Source organism: Adiantum capillus-veneris, chromosome 1 (genome assembly GCF_014529385.1).
Source record: "Adiantum capillus-veneris isolate H3 chromosome 1, ASM1452938v2, whole genome shotgun sequence".
NCBI classification, from domain to species: Eukaryota; Viridiplantae; Streptophyta; class Polypodiopsida; order Polypodiales; family Pteridaceae; genus Adiantum; species Adiantum capillus-veneris.
Window position 1 is genome coordinate 161795875 of NC_140931.1, and position 20839 is coordinate 161816713.

Sequence of the window (20839 nt, forward strand, 5' to 3'; positions counted from 1 at the left end):
CAGGTAGTCCTGCACTCCTTGTCAGCACTCAGATTGTCAGATACTTCTTCTTTCATAACGTATAACCGCCGTGTTTTTGAAGGAGGATTTGAGGTGTCAAGCTTCGCAGAAATTATACAGGAAAGCAAAGTGCTAATTTGGCCACTCGGGCGCAAGCATCACTCGGAGGATTGGTCTAGGACTACTTGTGCCTTGTTGTCAGCAGACGGAATACCAGGGACGGGGGCAAACCTTGGCCATCGGTAGGAGTGGCTACCCTAATAGCCATTGTAATTATGATTCCTGGATGTTTTCATGGCTTAACATGAGCATGACAAAACCTTGTAATTTTTTCGGCTGCTCAATATAATTCACTCACAATTGTGAGTTTTGCAAAAAAGAAAAAAAAAAGTCAATAACATACTCTCAAAGCTTTTATAACATAGCTCAAATGTTATATTTTTATTTTAGATCCACCACATTGGAGCGGCCCCATTTTTTGCACATGATGTGCTTCACATCATTGAGGATTTTAAGAATGTCAGGTAAAAAATAAGACGAATTGCATAGTTTTTCTACTTTATACATATTTTTGTTGTAAAATTTAATACATTTTATAAAAAAAATTTAGGAATCACTACTATCAAGATGTCATTCTTTTAGCCATATATGATCGCTATTATGGTGGCTGACAAGGCTTTTATATAATTCATGTGGATCTAAATCGTGCTCACGATGAAGCTCGAATAAGTGCTTGAGAGATTGGTGCAAATTTTCCTATCAATGGTAGGTTGGGGTGCTAAATTTATAAATGGGCAAGTGCGATCGTACACATTATACAAAAGGCCTCGTAGGTTGGGCCCGGTCTTGGATGTTTTAGGTACTAACTATAGTGTTTTGTTAATTATTCTCTGTGTGTATGTACTTTGTGGGAGTAGACGTATTTGACCTTATAGGAGTGGAGATATAAATTTTATTAGCACTCACCTTTTGTACTCTCTCTCTCTCTCTCTCTCTCTCTCTCTATATATATATATATATATCAATATAAATATATATATAATAATATATATATATCTATATATATATGTGTGTGTGTGTGTGTGTGTGTGTGTGTGTGTGTGTGTGTGTGTGTGTGTGTGTGTGTGGTGTGTGTGGTGTGTGTTTGTTTCTATCATCTAGAGGAGAGTTTGAGAAGTATGTGTTTTGTTTGGTTAAAAGAAATATTTGTTGAAGAATCTATTGTGCACGTCTCTGTTGTTGCAAAGTCAAGATGGTTATCCTTTTGATACTAGTATGTTACCCGCGCGTTGATGCGGCCAATTAGAAGGAGTATCATTCAATTTTGTGTAACCCCCCCTCTCCCCTTCTTATAAAGGATAACATGTGTAAGTATTCTTTATGCATCCAATTCAAGGTAGTGAGAACCATATCTTAAATGCTTTATTATGTGCAATAATGCTTTGTGCACATTGACTTTGTGCAGTAATGCTTTAAATCACATTGACTTTATGCGACAATAGAGAGTGCATAGAGAATTAAATGAACATAACAACTATAGAGCATAAATTTAAAAGACTACACAAAAGAGAGAGAGAGAGAGAGAGAGAGAGAGAGAGAGAGAGAGAGAGAGAGAAAGGGAGAGACAGAAAGAGAGCGAGAGAGAGAGTAGAACAAGAACATGGTTTTTTTAACTTTAGAGAGAGAGAGAGAGAGAGAAAGGGAGACTAAAAGAAAAAAAAACAATCCACTTCCATTACTGTAAGTAGTCGTTGTAAGCATAACCTAATATTCATCTCTAAAGAAGAAGTTTTTTGAAAGCCACTAAATCTTAACTAACAAAACAACTACAACTTCAAAATGACAGCCTTTGGCATGTTGCATTTGGTACTCGTAGAACCCAGGGACCCACACAACAAACGCTCCTACCAAAACGATGACGCCCCTCATATAGGGTGTATAATACAATCCTCCAATTCTCATATCTATCTCTATAAGAGTATCTGCATTGGCTGACAAGCAATCTTCGAGCTAGCGAACCCGTATGCAAGCTGAACCTGCATTACGATTCAAAGACACACTGATATGAAAGTATCCTTGGAGTCCTCCACAAAACTCATGCACTTCCATTAAAATGTTATTACGATAATAGTGATTCCTGTAAGCCAGCTGGTTAATTACAATAAGTTCAATAACCAAAAAATATATAAAAAAGCATTGTGCTTCATTGATGTTCCTTACCTAACAACTTCAAAGCTTTCAATAATGTGTACTACATCATGCGTACTAAGTGGGCCTCTCCAACCAGGTGGATCTAAATGAGGAAATTGTTAGTTTGAACACCAAGCTGAAAATTTTACAAAGGATATACTTAGATCCTACCATAGATAAGAAATGGAGGATGATGAAGCATCCAGCTAAATGTAGATATTGTCCAATGCCTTCTTTGACGTGGCATCTATAAATACAATATTTCAACCCCATTCAAGAAACATCATAGCATCAGCTTTTCATGACAATCAAAGTGTATAGAGAATTGAATCAACATAGCAACTATAATATTTGATCCATATGTTGGTGCAAACAAAAGAGTACACTATAATACCATTGAAACTCTTAAATTTGTAACAAAATCTTAGTTCTCAATCACTCTAGAAATGCATAAAGAGCCGCACAAATCTACTCGTTTATGTGTACATGAGCCACAAAATTTCAACATTTTTCACATAATGAGATGAAAAAACATGAAAAATATTGCACATATGCAACAACTTAAAACAGAGGCAACACTTCGTTTTGAGATTTTGATGCCTTTTTTGAAAAGAAATAACTCCAAATGCAATACCAATAATCCTTCAAACACCGAAAGATTTTATTTATGATTTACATTGTCCACTCCATGCAAAATGTCAAAACTCTTAGGAAACAAACAAAGTAGTTAGTGGCAAAGGATGCTTTGGCGGAGTTTCAATTGGTAATATATAATAATTATAATGAGAACATCCAAATTTCCTACACTATCATACATCGATGACCCTTTTGTAAAAACAATCCCACAAACTCTATCGTCTTGTTTGAACCTTCCATAGTTAGGATACATTATACATACTTTGTGGATATACATCACAACAGGGTCTCAATGGTCCTAATTGCAACCTTGAAGCTCACATAGCTAAGCATAGTTGTAATGATGGAAGCCTCTTGTCTAACAACATGATACCTTATTTCCCCAAGCCACAAAGGTAGTACTTCATATTGTTTTGACAAAAATATCATCTCAACCAAGGACTCAAAACTTAATTTAAGTATACTCTATGGCTTCATGCCATGTAGATCAAGCAACACAAGTATAGAACCAAACAAAACAACATGTTCCCTAATTTATCCTACCAACGTAGTTCAAAGCAAGGTATGCTTTAGTACATCAAGACAGTGAATCAAATTAACACAGAGAAGTATGTGCTTCAATTATTTCTAGTAGCCAAGGTTGAACGTTGCTATATGGCATGGCCATCAGAAGATCGAGTCATCTTTGTCATCAACGCATTCAATCGATTCAGGTAGAACTTGAGCCGGGTTACCTCTCCTTCAAGGGCAAGGACCTGGTCCTTCAATGCATCAATTTGCATCTGGATTTCCCTATTGGGCATGTGTGAGCTTTGCATTGATTCAAATTGTTACTCCATGCGCACCAACATGTTGAATTGGTTCTCCTCAACCTGGGCGATTCCTCCATTGAAGCATTGTGCACATAAACTCACCTCATTGCGAAGGTCTACAATTTGTTGGCCATTCGCTTGCTGAATCACGTCCAAAATTGCTTCCAAGTGTCGTTCAAAGTCCAACTTCCTAGACTCACTACGGGTAAAGAATTCCCTTAATGCAGCCATGAGTCCGTGATTCCCATCATTTACCATAGGATTAACAGAAGAGGATCCCACACATCGAGCACTTCTCTTTGCCGCTCGAACATTGGCAAACCTTGGAGGAGTAGACTCAATACCATCAGACTCAGTCTCAATGATGGCATTGTTATTATTGTTTTCCATAGCTGTACCATTAAAAAGTACATCACAATGCATATAAAGCTGAATTATGTGTCAACTACCACAAAGGAAAAAATCCCTTGCACAATATTACGAACATAACATCTTATCATACAAAAAAAACATAATCTACACAAAGCAAAAGAGGTGAAAGTTCAGGAAAAGCCACAAAGAGACTTTAGAGTTTTCTTCATGCAATATGCATGATTTTCTCTCTTCCTTATTGCACACCTCTCTCTCTCTCTCTCTCTCTCTCACACACACACACTCTCAACATAGCAACCTATATATCCTCTCACAAATGTGAGGATCAATGCATAGAATTGTTATGCTTAAACAAATATCTCTAAGATATGAACCTAATATATTGGATCCTTCAAACTCAAATAGCAAGTGGAAAACTCTACTGCATAGAATTACAAAGTCATAATAAACACCAAGACATTTAGAAATGTATCCGTATCTTCAAAGAAAATTGCCTAAAATGGATCACAAACATGGCAAAGTTGTTGATATGTTTGTCATAGAAACAAACACAATCAAGGACACTATTGTGCCACCTGATCTAAGAGGCAACATCAGCTTGGAGTTTCTCTATTCCTAAATTAAGGACCGTTTTTCCATCCCAAGGTTAATTATCTCCTGGATTAACAAAAAAAAGTAGTTAAAAGGGAGACTTTTTTTTGGAATAATACAATCAAAGCTCCAAACACAACAACTTACACGTACCAGTTGTTGTAGCTATGTATGGTATTGCCAAACATGCAAGTTGTTTAGGCAAGTAGATTTGGTAGATCAACTCACAAACCTAGAACTCTGGAGGTACTCCCAATCATTGGGAATAGAGTATCCTTCATATCTAGCAAACCATTGAGCATCATCTTCATCTTGGGAAGACACACACTCCTTCCTTACTGAGTAGACACCGTACTCAACGTCGGAGGAGTATGCCAAAATACGCAATGTAAAAATATCGATAGATTGAAACTTCCTAAGGTTCGTAACACATAAGGAAACAAAAAAACCATGAGTCTTACTTTATGCAAAGGGAATTCCTAATTTCAAGCACACATAGCTAGTCTTGTAGTGCTTGCGGATGGTCCTAACAATTTTTTTGTGCGGCAAAGGCGCACACCAAAAATGTGGCTCTACTTAAAATAATGGAAAAAAAATCAAGGTCCCAAAGATAACACAATAAGTCTCCACATAATGTCTTAATGGTGGACAAAAACATACCAGGATGTGGATGATCTTCCACATTTTAATAGAAAGGACACCTTGGAGATGTAAGAAAACTGATCCATGATGTTTATACCCAAATGGAAACCAAACAATAGACAATGTTATGGAGAGAGGTAGAAATTAATTCATGAAATATTCTATGATTTGAAACATATACAAAGAAGAAGACAATGATAAGAAGGATTGGAGCCTTCATATGGCATTGATTACTATCTCATGGTACTGTTACTGCAATTGTTTTGTAAATTACATCAATGTCATATAGGAGAATTTTCACTCCAACAATTGAACATGCGCGTGATAATGAAACATACAATTGTCCATGAGTGAAGATTGGTGTCACCAGGTATAGGCCCAACATGGTAATGCTTTGGCCCTGTGACTTATTTATCATCATATAGAAAGAAGGATTGGAACCTTCATATAGCATTGTTTAATATCTCATGGTACACAATGTTTGTTGTTACTGCAGTTGTTTTGTTTACATCAATGTCACGTAGGAGAATCTTCACTCCAGAGGCTGAATGTGCACGTGACAATGCAACATACAATTGTCCATGAGTGAAGACCGGTGTCACCAGGTATAGACCCAACATGGCAATGCTTTGGCCCTGTGACTTATTTATCATCATACAAAAAGCCAATCTAACTGGAAATTGTCTCCGTCTAAGAACAAATGGCAACTTTGTACCAGAATGCACAAAACATATTCGAGGGATGAAAACCCGAGTGCCAACCCGTGTACCTGTAATAACTTCTGCCTCCAAAACTCTTGCATGAAATGCCTTGCACACCAAGCATGTTCCATTACATAAACCTCGATTTGGATCAATGTTTCGTAGTAGAATTATTGGGGCATTCATCTTCAACTCCCAAGCAATGTGTTGGAAATCCACCACCCAAGGTGAGACTATTCAAAAACTCCACAGAGTATAAGAAAGGATCTTGCATCGAGTTTTCCACCACAGAGTCAGCACTAAAGTATTGCACAACATCACCTTTCATTGTGTACAAGGCCTTAGCATTGATAATATCAACTTCAAAGTTTTTTGGAGCAAGAATGGCCCGCTCTTTGAAGTATTCTACATGGACCACATCTTTATCAATTTCTGCATAGATGCAACCTATCAAATCGAAGATGAATAAAGCACCATGTGACGGGGGATTTCTATCATCTGTTCATCACCGATTGTCAAAGTCCCATTTCCTACATCCATAAGCCATTCTCTGTAGGTAGAATTTGTAACATCACCACCTCCCACACGCATGTTATGTGCCAATTTAAGGATCTTCACATGATTCCATAAGTGAGATCGACAAAGTGTAGCATCAACAATGTCAGCACGCGCTCCCTGGAACACCACTGGTTAGATCTGTCTGAAATCTCCCCCAAGAAGCAACACTTTTCCACCAAATGGATTTCTTGAGCACATGATATCTTGCAAAGACTTGTCCAAAGCTTCAAAGGCATATCGATGCATCATAGGAGCCTCATCCCACACAATCAACTTGCACATTCTAAGAAATTAAGCAAGTTGACCCTGAACAGGGATATTGCATGTGCTGCAACTATCAAGGTCCAAGGGTATCTTGAATCTAGAATGTGCAGTGCGTCCATTTCGCAATAGTAATGCTCAAATACCAGAAGATGTTGTGGCCAATGCAACTTCTCCTTCTCCACGCATGTGTGACAACAAACAATTATACAAATAATGAGTGGTGAATGATAGAGAGGAAAGAGCATGTGGAGGCGTGCATACGTCTGCCGTAGTAGAGTCCAATGTCCAATGGCCTCACTCGGAGGCCTTAGCATTAATAATATCAACTTCAAAGTTTTTTGGAGCAAGAATGGCCCGCTCTCTGAAGTATTCTGCATGGACCACATCTTTATCAATTTCTGAATAGATGCAACCGATCAAATCGAAGATGAATAAAGCACCATGTGACGGGGGATTTCTATCATCTGTTCATCACCGATTGTCAAAGTCCCATTTCCTACATCCATAAGCCATTCTCTGTAGGTAGAATTTGTAACATCACCACCTCCCACACGCATGTTATGTGCCAATTTAAGGATCTTCACATGATTCCATAAGTGAGATCGACAAAGTGTAGCATCAACAATGTCAGCACGCGCTCCCTGGAACACCACTGGTTAGATCTGTCTGAAATCTCCCCCAATAAGCAACACTTTTCCACCAAATGGATTTCTTGAGCACATGATATCTTGCAAAGACTTGTCCAAAGCTTCAAAGGCATATCGATGCATCATAGGAGCCTCATCCCACACAATCAACTTGCACATTCTAAGAAATTAAGCAAGTTGACCCTGAACAGGGATATTGCATGTGCTGCAACTATCAAGGTCCAAGGGTATCTTGAATCTAGAATGTGCAGTGCGTCCATTTCGCAATAGCAATGCTCAAATACCAGAAGATGTTGTGGCCAATGCAACTTCTCCTTCTCCACGCATGCGTGACAACAAACAATTATACAAATAAGTTTTCCCAGTCCCTACAGGGATATCTAGGAAAAAAATAGCCCCACCGTCAATAATCAATCCATGCAAGACTGCCTCAAAAGCAATTCTTTGGTCTTCATTTAGAGTCTGCTCCAATGCACGTTGTGAGCGGGATGAAAAAACACATAGCGCCTCTATAACGACCCGACACACACTCTTGGAATGATACACACACACACACTATGGGGCACCACTCGGCTTACACAACACACCTAGCCGAGACAGGGAACACACCTCTAGAGTGAGAGGAGAGAGACTATCCACTTGCCCACTTCACACACACACACACACACACACACACACACCCAAAAAACTCAGCTCAAAAGAGGAGAATTTCTGATGTTTAGATACAATTTATCTTGGGCCAACACCAATGGGGCAAATAGCTCACACACTATGGGTAAAAGATACCAGATACAATCACAAATTGGAGCAGAAGCTTCGCTCATTAGGAGAAACTTATACAGCCAAAAAAACACAAAAATAATTAGGAATTTGGAAAAATGGACAGCGCCATCGCGTCCAAAACGGCCCAAAACCTTAGTCTACAATGTCAAAGTGCTCAAATCCGACATCCGATGAGCAGTTTACGGCCAAAACAGGCTCCAAAAACCCCAAAAACACACCTACGGCTGTTCCTCCTCTCTTCTCCATGTTTTTTCTAGTATTCTCTCATTTTTTTCAGTTCCCACACTTAGCTTTATTAACTGGGCACCCTTGGCCTTTTAGATGACCTCAAACGGACCCCGAACAGGCCAAAAACTGACCTCACAGTGCATAGTTGTCACCTTTTTGCATCATCCATGCGCACACCTGGCACTCAAATTTTTCCAATAATACATCCCTCCACCACGTGAAGTGGCCCCAAAATATGGTCCTCATGATGACCTTTCTGCATAATTATCACAAGAAAACATCCACGTTGTGTCCATACTTATCCACGTGCAAGTATTGACCCCGTTCGACCTCCTGACGCCACTAGATGCCATCTGACGCACTTGCTTACCTCATGTCGTCGGCCCGCGGATAGCTTCCTCGAGAATTTTTACGCGCTAACAACTCCTCCTTATTATAGAAAAAAAACAGTGGTACTGGTAATAGTGAAAATCGATGCACTATGTACACCCTGTCCTACCTGTACACATGTGGGCCCCACGTAACCACCTGGCTCTGGAAAATGGGCAATCCTTTAGTTGATGCACCATGCATGTGTATGTACATATGCGCAATCCCTTGCTCCAAAAAAAACTACTAACATAATTTGCCCACCCCCTAGCCTGCTAGAGCATTCATGCTCAGTAGCAGCAGCACTAGTAGATGCTCATTCCACCTGGATCAAAAGGCCAAAGGCATATCGCCTGATTCACAAGAAGCATCATAACACCACACCTACATTTTTCAACAATCAATCAAAATGCACCATAGGCATATCCAACTAACACATCCGCCCTGTCTGGAGTTCCAAAAGCATAAATATTGCATGCCACATTCAACCGAACCGATAGAGACAACTGAAGTGACTCATCACCTGGCATCCTGGCTTCACCAGCCATAGCAACAACCTGCAAATCATGCACCCAAGTAGCTAAAAGCATTGTGTGAAGGTAATGTTGTTGATATCCAAAGCACAAAAGTATCCCCGCAACACACATATCCCTAGCATAGGCATCCACATAGCTGAGATTGGACTCATATATGCCAAACCCCTTCTCATCATCATAAGCATACTCATCATCACACATAACTTTATCCACATCATAATCATGGCTAGCACCACTATCCATAGCTTCTAGCATGGGTTCATCAGTCTCCAAGAATATAGATCCCTGCTCTAAACCACAATCATGCTCACAAATCGGTTCAATCACTGCACATACATCAAAATATGGCTTCAAAACAGGCTCCACATCCAACAAATCCACAAAATGGCTCTCAACCTTGCCCTCTTCCCTAATTTCCAAGGAACTAGTATCCACAGATACGTGCTCATCATCAATAACCTCAACCTCACACTCACACCCAGAATCACAAGGTACACAAGTAGCCAATGCATCCTCTTCAAGACTTGTCAATCCTGTATCCAAAGCATTACTCACCTCTTTAGGCTCTTCCATAAACCTATCAATGTGCAAGACCTCTTTACGCTTCACAATAGAACTTGGGAAGAAACGAGAAACATCATAGGATAGGCTACTTTTCACCTGCTTAGGCTTAACTTCATCTTCCATGTCAAATCCATCTTGCACATGCATACCTGTACTGATACCATGTTCCTCAAGACGCTTAAACTTCCATTCCTTGTGCTTTGCAATGCATACCGCATCTTCAAAAGACTCGGGCGTCTTCAACTCAACCTCGAACCGCAACCAAGGTGACAAACCATCAACAAAAGAACTTTTCTTCAATGAACAAGGGGGGGTCTCATCCTTAAGAGAAACACACCAACGAGTCCATAAATCTGTAAAACCTTGTACATAGGAATCAACACCTTGACAAGAACCTTGCTTAAGAGCATTGAGCTCATTCCATACTGCATTTGCATCTTCCACAACCTGGAAACGCTCTAAAAAAGCTTCTATAAACTTGTCAAGACTCAAACCATAAGAAGAAGCCACTGCTTCTTTAGCTTCCAAATCCATGAACCAAACACTGGCCTCATCTTTCAAAAGCAATCCAAATAGCCTCAAAATCTTCTCCTCATCACACATAGTGTTGCTTATGCATGCCACCTCGAGTTGCTCCAGAAAGTCTTCCGCATCTTCACCACTTCTTCCATGAAATTCCGGATAAGAGAAAGCCATGGCTACCCAAGTTTAATGCTTTCAGAACCCCTTCGAACACACGTGCAAGAACCCAAAACTTTTCACTACCCAATCCCCAGAAACTTCAATGGAGCTCAGCTTTAGATAAGGACAAACACATGCACATCAAATGAGTTTCCATAGTTGATCATCGGAATTACAACAGGCAAAGGACATTCCAGTATCTCCCTTAATCTTCTTGGCCCAAACATAAAGACTATACGCTGCTAGAAAAAAATCTTTCTGGACACATGAACATTAATCTGGATTCTTTGAGTTAAATGAAAAGGAGTGAACTGAGGTCCATTTTGATCATCCATTAAAGCCAACCATGAAGCTCCCAAGAAAGCACACCTGTCTTATCCTCTGATTTTGCCAAAATTTCAGCAGCATAACAGCATAAATGGCTCACAAGACCAAAAAACCAGCCATCATAACTTGGAAAAATTTTGGCAGAGTCTCCTCAGAAGTAGAGCAATGAGAACTCAAAATATAGACTGTATATGTATGCATAAACTATCAACAATAGAACTCAAGCATCAAATAGGAATCACTAATACATAGCCTATGGCGAGGTCACAAAAAGGTTTCTCCAGCCACCTGTATCACCGAAAGGATCTCCACATTTAAGAATCCCCTAGCTCAATAAAACCTCACGCTATCGACCCTCACACGAAGGCTCATGCAAATTGCGTATAGTCAAGTCTCAGAAATGACTATCTTCCAGACCAAGTCTCAGAAATGGCTGGGACTGCCAAGTAAAACCAAATATGGCTTCACAAAGGCGTACAGTGGCAGTTTCCACAAGTAACGTACAATCCAACCGACAATGCGCTCAAACAGGTGCCAAATGATGCATACCCACAACAACTGCAAGTGACACCACTGCTAGTATATCACTGTACTCCAGCTACATGTACCTATGTGAATCACCTGTACCTATCTCTGTCCCTATACTCTGTAACCTGTAATCTGTAATTTGTAGTCTACAACCTGTAATCCCGAATCTCGAAGCTTCAAGCTCGAAGCAGAAGGTACTCAAAGAAGATCCTCCATGGGGACGCCAAAAGAATGTCAGCGGGATGAAAATACACACAACGCCTCTATAACAACCCGACACACACTCTTGGAATGATACACACGCACACTATGGGGCACCACTCGGCTTACACAACACACCTGGCCGAGACAGGGAACACACCTCTAGAATGAGAGGAGAGAGACTATCCACGTGCCCACTCCACACAGACACACACACACACACACCCAAAAAACTCAGCTCAAAAGAGGTTAACTTCTGATGTTTAGATACAATTGAGCTTGGGCCAACACCAATGGGGCAAATAGCTCACACAATATGGGTAAAAGATACCAGATACAATCACAAATTGGAGCAGAAGCTTCGCTCATTAGGAGAAACTTACGCAGCCAAAAAAATAGAAAAATAATTAGGAATTTGGCAAAATGTACAGCGCCATCGCGTCCGGAACGGCCCAAAACCCCTGTCTACAATGTCAAAGTGCTCAAATCCGACATCGGATGAGCAGTTTACAGCCAAAACAGGCTCCAAAAACCCTAAAAACACACCTGCGGTTGTTCCTCCTCTCTTCTCCACATTTTTTCTGGTCTTCTCTCAGCTTTTTTGTCATAAAAATTAATATCTATCCAACCCAAATGATTTTCTCATATTAAACTGATCACTTAATGTGGGAGAATACACGGGAACAAGGGTTAAGATATAGACATGTGCTGATAGATCTATCTCAACACGGGGCCAATGGTTAAGGGGCCCAAATGAGAGATGTTCTATCAAAGAGCAAGGCTAACCAATGGAGCATAAGACCTTATGGTTAGCTTCATTGAAGACCTCCAATAATGTGTGTAAAAGTCCTTTGACCTTACGCAAGCTAGGGCTGAGCTTGAGGTGGGAACCCGGCCTAAGCTCGAGGTGCTTGTCCTGCTTAAGGTGCTTGACATGCTTGAGGTGCTTGACTGGCTCTATGCTTGAGGTGCTTGACTGGCTCTATGCTTGAGGTGCTTGACTTGCTACATGATTAAGGTGCTTGAGGTTCCTTGAGATGCTTGCCTGAGATGCTTGTGGGAACACCCCCTAGTTCAAGTGCTTTGTCATGCTTGATGACTAAGGTGCTTGAGCTCCTAAAGTCAAAAAGATCCCTACAAGGAGGGGGGCGAGCCTACAAGGGGGGGGATGAGAGAGAACACACACACACACACACACACACACACACAAGGGAAGCCCCAGCTTGAAGAGGCAGCAAGGACACTTGTCAAGTTCCTCCCCATGTTGCCCTCATGGTGTGCCTGAAGCCTATTGGTTGGCCACCCAAGGGATCCAATGATAATTTAGGATATTTAATTAATTGATTTTGCATTTATCAAGTCCTCTCTCTCAAAGGGGAAAGGGGGACACTTGTCCCAAGGCTACCCATGTTGCTTGTAATGGCTCCTGCTTGTGATTGGCTAGGCCTGGAGGGGTCCAATGAGCTTCAAGCATGAGCTACAAGGGGGGGTCGACCCAAGCAAGCTAGGGGGGTGCTTAGGGGGTATACTCACCCACACACACTCACAAACACTCTCCTTGTGTGCTATGCAAAGTGCAAGAGCTCCATCTCCTTCTCCAAGCTCCTTGAGAAGTTGAGAGCCTACACCAACTCTCTTGGCTATGGAATGCAAATCCAACCAAGAGCTATTCTTCAATGCTTAAGCTTGCCATCTCCTCCTTCTTCATTACTATGCAACAAGAGTATGATTAGTGAGGAACTACTTCTTTCTCCTATGAAATGTTTCTTCTTCCTCTTCCCTACCCTCATTCCCTGCTAGCTCTCTCCACCTTCGAAGGTGTTTGAGGTCTTGGGATTGAGGCTTGGGATAGTTAATGCTTTCTACAAGTGCATGTTATGCTTATTTCAAGAAGGCTAATGGTTTATTGCAAGTAGATTAATTACTTAATGCAAGTAGATTAATTGTATTGCAAGGTAGATTAATTATTTCTTTAAGCACAAGTTGATGCATAAAAGTATACATCTTCATGCACTCAAATGATTTAGGGAACACAAAGATTAATGATGTTCACAAGTTCTTGATTGTTTCCAAGCTAAGATTGATTGTTGAAATTATGCAAAAGCTTGGTGTGTGAACCTTCCATCTTCATATTGCCAAGGAGGTCTCAAGGAACACAAAGATTGTATTGTACCAAGTCTCTCTTAATGAGAGAATCTATAATACAAATGCCTTTTGGAGGGGGGACCGGCTCCACATAAATCCGGTCCTCAACTGTTGTCATATTCTCTACACTCTCTCTCTTATAAAAGTATTGTTCATGCCTAGTTAATTAAGTGTTATGATAGAGTTGCTACTACCAATTAAGTTCACCCTCTATGCTCTCAAAATTGCTCACTCTAATTCTCTTAATTCCGCTATTCTCTAAGTTCATAGGCCATTCCCATTACATTGGTATCAGAGCATTTGGTTTCTCTTTTCTTACTTAAGAAGAGATGTCCTTAAGTAGCCTATAAATGGTTGATGTTGTTAATTATAATAGGTTAAGTGGAACTGGGATCTAATATCGGTTTTGTTAAGCCCACTATGTGGGGGATGGTGCACACCTCGGGAGCTTTGGACTTAATAATGGAGTCTTTTTAGACTTGCCTACGGCTTTACCATTATTGAGCCATAAGAAGTCCGAAAGGATCTAGCCCTTGGCAACTCTGCTATGTTAGACCTACTCCTCTACTCTCTATAATTAACCACTTTGAGCCGTGGGTGTAGATACTTAAGAGCCGATTTTCAAAGGCTAAGAGGAGTGGAAACTAAAGGTTTTGTATTGCCAAAGCATACACTAAGTATAAACATAAATTTTGTTAACATGGCTGACAACAATCAAGAGAGTAGAATGAACATTGATAGCTTTGATTTTGCACATGAAAGTGCTAATGATGATGCTCCCATGCTTATCAAATGTCTTGTTTCTAAGCTGCAACAAGCTATGGCAAACCCATTCCTACAAGGCGAAGTTTTCCAACAACTTCATAGTTATGGGATTCTCCAAACTCCCCCAAAAGAGAGAACACCTGAGAAGTCTCTTCATGAGATTTCCAAGAGAGGGCTCTGTACGGTGAGAGAAGAGGAGAACCCATACGAAGCCCTTAAATGTTTACTAGCGGGCTTACCTCCATCCAAGAAGAACGACAAAGTCTCTACTTTAGAGCCTTCACCAAGAGGAGGAGAAGGAAGTGAGTCTTCCAATACTTCCAAAGATATGGCTCCAAGAAGACGGCAACCTCAACGATCTTCAACTTCCCCCAAGGGGGAAAGATCACTGCAAAGTCCTCCTCCTCGTTATCACAAAAGGGAAGAGAGGTACCAAATAAAGAAAAAGGAGAGAAAGAGGTCACCCTCTTCTCCATCTTCATCAACTTCCTCATATTCCAATGAAGGTAGCGGCTCTTCTCTCAAAGAGCCCCAGAGGAAAGGCCATTGCAAGTTCTATCCGGTATGGAGAAGGTCCAAGAAGCTAAAGAAGTTCAAAGAGGGAGGGAAGAACACCACTTTCCTTGCCTATGCTGGCACCTTTGGTGCTATGGACAAGGTCTTGGCCTTCATCCAACAGCTTGATGCGGCCTTTGGTGATGAGGGCTTCACAGAGTCCTCTAAATTGCGTCAAGTATCTATGCATTACCAAAGTTCCGCTCAACAATGGTGGGATAGCCTATGCGCCCAAAGAAAAGCTCCAAAGACATGGAAGGCTTTAAGAGCCTCCATCATAAAACAATTTCTGGCAAGCAACGCTCAAGATAATGTCCTCACAGAATGGCAAAACTTGAAACTCTCTCCCTACGAGTCTATCCAAAAGTATGTAGATAAGTTTTGGGATTTATTTCTGAAAGCCACTATCTACAAAAAGATAGACTTTGGGGAGCAAGAGCAACAATTATGTGCGGGTATTTCTGAAGAGAAGGCCGAGTATATTAACTCACAAAGGCCTAATACCATATCGGCGGTCATACACCATACTATGGTCGCCTCTCAAATCGATTCCCAACAAGGGGTTAAGAGAAACTCTAAATCCATGGAAGTGAAGGATCAAAATGAGCCTAGAGGGAGGAATAATGCTCAAACTTCCTCCAAACGCAACTCTAGCAACACCGATAACAAAGCTAAGGATAAAGGAGTCTATAAAGGTAAGAATAAACTCTCTGCAATAGAGCTAGAGTGTTATCGTAAGGATAACAAATGCTACAAGTGTGGACAACAAGGGCATGTCTATCGTGCTTGTCCCCAAAGAAATGCACGCAACAAGTCACCTTGAGTTTCTATGTTGGAAACTCCAAAAGAGGATGCTTATAGAAAAATGCTTTTTTTTCCTATGCTAGGAGATATGTACATACATGTTTATGAGTCGGGTAGTATCCTATTCCTTGTAAATATGCATGCTTTCACAAGTTAATGAAAATTTATATTTTCATATACATGATTTTCGTTAGAAAGTCTGTAAATGAATTTAATGTTTCAACCAATAACAATATTATTAAATTAAAAAAAAATGGGAATCAAGAGGAATTAGAATTTTCTAAATTCCTAAATGGATTCCAAAATGTTTTTATTGATGATATCCCCATGAGCTATCTCCACAATGAGGGGACAATGGCCATACAATGGAGCTTTTACCATGAAGCTCACTGCCTAATAAGCCTCCTTATTGAGATTTACAAGATCCACAAGAGGATTTCGAAAAGGCAATAACATGGACTGGTAAGTTTCGAGAGAGATTCAATAATTAGGTCACATTATCTCTAAAGGTGGTATTTCTATGGATCCATAAAAAGTAGAGGTAATAAAAGATGGCCTAATCCAAGGAATCTACATGAGTTGCAAAGCTCTAAAGGTATGAGTGCATACTAGAGATGCTTCATAGGAAAAATCCATGCTTATAGCAGGTCCAATACATGACTTAACAAAAAAAGAACGTTAAGTATACATGGACCGCAAAGAGAGAAAAATATTTCTAAAAAGTTTAAAGAGAAACTTATTTCTCAACTTATAGGATCTCTCAAAGCTATTTGAGGGCCAATGTAATGCCTGGATGATTGCCTTTGAGCAAAACTTTGCTTCAAGAAAGGAATACCATAGCATACGAGATTCAAAGACTCAACTCCAATGAGCGAAGGATGGTCATATACAAAAGGACCTATGAGCTATTTTAAATGCTCTAGACACATGGAAGTACTTCTTGTGGACTCCATTCATGATGCAAACCAAGCTCTCGAACAATCAAATGAGGTAGGAAAATTTCTTTTTGCAATTTAAATTCTACTTTGCTCACATTGCTGGCAAGCACAATCATGTAGCCGATGCACTTTCCCAATGGCCAAGGGTAGATAGGATATCAATAGCAACTTACAATGAGCTATGTTTTATGATAGTTAAATATGCTTCTAACCCAGGCTTTAGGGATATGATAATAACCTTACAAATGGAAGAAAAAGAACCACTCACGTAAAAGGATGATTATCTTCCATACCTCAATAGGCTATATCTTCCTTGCTTCCCATGCTCCTTCCATATGCGGAACAAAGAGGAATTCGAATTTGCTCTGCTAGGAGTCAAAGCATACTTGTATTGGCTTACCAAGAAACAATAACATACAAGAGAATGTTTCAAAATGTATGGTATACCAAAAGATGAAGTATGAAAAAAGGACCATGGCTTGCCAACATCTAATAGTGTTGGATAGAAATCCTACCATGACCATTAATTTTTGATAGAATCTCTATCAGAACTAGAGTAACCCTCTTATGTCGGCCTGCTACTCCAATGAATGGCCAAAAGATACAAAACTAATAATCCTTGATCTACTAAAAGCCTGTGATTCGAAGTAGATCAATGCTCAAAATGAGAGAAGTACTTATCTTAACAACAGTATGTCTCTAATAACGTGAACATGCTTCTAAGGAGAAACTACCTTTCGAGGCTAAAGACGGAAGATCCAAAAGTCCCTTGTATCTTAAGATACCTGGGAAGATCTTCATTACAAAGGAGTATAGACGAGATCAAAACGAATCTTTTTACAAGATTAAACAGGCTATATCCATTTTTTAGCTAGGCAAAAGAGGCTCCTGCCGTTAGGCACAAAAGAGCCTTATCCTTTAAAAAAAACAAAAAAAAGTTGGGTCTTACTAAACTTCCCCAAGGCTCATCTAAGGAAAATTATACATAAATAAAGACCCACCACAAATCAAGGATGAAGCAGAGGAGCTCCAACCCAAGTTCATCCTTCAACAAGAAGATTACTGACAGTATCTTATTTAATTATCCTTTCAAAGATGCTAAATGCATGCAAAGAACATGGCTTAAGGATAATATGAACCTTGTTAATGATGCTTACAATGACACAAAAGAGTAAGAAAATGTAAAAGAAATGCATTTTAAATGATCAATGTTTTTGTCTTATAGGACTCTCTTTTTATGTTTTGTGCACAAATTTTAAAGTATGCATACTTAGGATCATGTTTGTGGTGACTACGTCTCCCAAACACCAAGTAGACCTTGTCACTCTACTTTGGAAGTATGATAAGGACTAAAAAGAGCGGACATGCTTGCGGCAGACAATGTCTCTCAAGCACCAAGTGGATTAGTCATCCACTCTGGAATGATGTCGTAGGGTAAAAATGGATCCTCTACCCGCTAAGACCAATGGACTAATGAGTGAGACTTTACCATCTCTACCTCATAGTCGAGGACGACTATGATTTCAAGAGAGAGGTAATGTCATAAAAATTAATATCTATCCAACCCAAATGATTTTCTCATATTAAACTGATCACTTAATGTGGGAGAATACACGAGAACAAGGGTTAAGATATAGACATGTGCTGATAGATCTATCTCAACACGGGGCCAATGGTTAAGGGGCCCAAATGAGAGATGGTCTATCAAAGAGAAAGGCTAACCAATGGATCATAAGACCTTAGGGTTAGCTTCATTGAAGACCTCCAATAATGTGTGTAAAAGTCCTTTGACCTTAGGCAAGCTAGGGCTGAGCTTGAGGTGGGAACCCGGCATAAGCTCGAGGTGCTTGTCCTGCTTAAGGTGCTTGACATGCTTGAGGTGCTTGATTAAGATGCTTGAGGTGCTTGTCTGGCTCCATGCTTGAGGTGCTTGACTTGCTACATGATTAAGGTGCTTGAGGTTCCTTGAGATGCTTGCCTGAGATGCTTGTGGGAACACCCCCTAGTTCAAGTGCTTTGTCATGCTTGATGACTAAGGTGCTTGAGCTCCTAAAGTCAAAAAGATCCCTACAAGGAGGGGGGCGAGCCTACAAGGGGGGGGATCAGAGAGAACACACACACACACACACACACACACACACACACACACACACAAGGGAAGCCCCAGCTTGAAGAGGCAACAAGGACACTTGTCAAGTTCCTCCCCATGTTGCCCTCATGGTGTGCCTGAAGCCTATTGGTTGGCCACCCAAGGGGTCTAATGATAATTTAGGATATTTAATTAATTGATTTTGCATTTATCAAGTCCTCTCTCTCAAAGGGGAAAGGGGGACACTTGTCCCAAGGCTACCCATGTTGCTTGTAATGGCTCCTGCTTATGATTGGCTAGGCCTGGAGGGGTCCAATGAGCTTCAAGCATGAGCTACAAGGGGGGGTAGACCCAAGCAAGCTAGGGGGGTGCTTAGGGGGTATACTCACCCACACACACTCACAAACACTCTCATTGTGTGCTATGAAAAGTGCAAGAGCTCCATCTCCTTCTCCAAGCTCCTTGAGAAGTTGAGAGCCTACACCAACTCTCTTGGCTATGGAATTCAAATCCAACCAAGAGCTATGCTTCAATGCTTAAGCTTGCCATATCCTCCTTCTTCATTACTATGCTATTATGTATGCTAGCAACAAGAGTATGATTAGTGAGGAACTACTTCTTTCTCCTATGAAATGTTTCTTCTTCCTCTTCCCTACCCTCATTCCCTGCTAGCTCTCTCCACCTTCGAAGGTGTTTGAGGTCTTGGGATTGAGGCTTGGGATAGTTAATGCTTTCTACAAGTGCATGCTATGCTTATTTCAAGAAGGCTAATGGTTTACTGCAAGTAGATTAATTACTTAATGCAAGTAGATTAATTGTATTGCAAGGTAGATTTATTATTGCTTTAAGCACAAGTTGATGCATAAAAGTATACATCTTCATGCACTCAAATGATTTAGGGAACACAAAGATTAATGATGTTCACAAGTTCTTGATTGTTTCCAAGCTAAGATTGATTGTTGAAATTATGCAAAAGCTTGGTGTGTGAACCTTCCATCTTCATATTGCCAAGGAGGTCTCAAGGAACACAAATATTGTATTGTACCAAGTCTCTCTTAATGAGAGAATCTATAATACAAATGCCTTTTGGAGGGGGGACCGGCTCCACATAAATCCGGTCCTAAACTGTTGTCATATTCTCTACTCTCTCTCTCTTGTAAAAGTATTGTTCATGCCTAGTTAATTAAGTGTTATGATAGAGTTGCTACTACCAATTAAGTTCACCCTCTATGCTCTCAAAATTGCTCACTCTAATTCTCTTAATTCCGCTATTCTCTAAGTTCATAGGCCATTCCCATTACATTTTTCAGTTCCCACACTTATCTCTATTAGTTGGGAACCCTTGGCCTTTTAGATGACCTCAAACGGACCCCAAACAGGCCAAAATTTGACCTCGCAGTGCATAGTTGTCACCTTTTTGCATCATCCATGCGCACACCTGGCACTCAAATTTTTCCAATAATGCATCCCGCCACCACGTGAAGTGGCCCCAAAATATGGTCCTCATGATGACCTTTCTGCATAATTATCACAAGAAAACATCCACGTTGTGTCCATACTTACCCACATGCAAGTATTGACCCCGTTCGACCTCCTGACGCCAGTAGATGCCATCTGATGCGCCTACTTACCTCATGTCGTCGGCCCGCGGATAGCTTCCTCGAGAAGTTTTACGCACTAACAACTCCTCTTTATTATAGAAAAAACACAGTGGTACTGGTAATAGTGAAAATCGATGCACTATGTACACCCTGTCCTACCTATACACATGTGGGCCCCACGTAACCACCTGGCTCTAGAAAATGGGCAATTCTTTATTTGATGCACTATGCATGTGTATGTACATATGCGCAATCCCTTGCTCCAAAAAACTCTTGACAACGTGACACGGATAGTTGTAGTGTGTCAAGGCG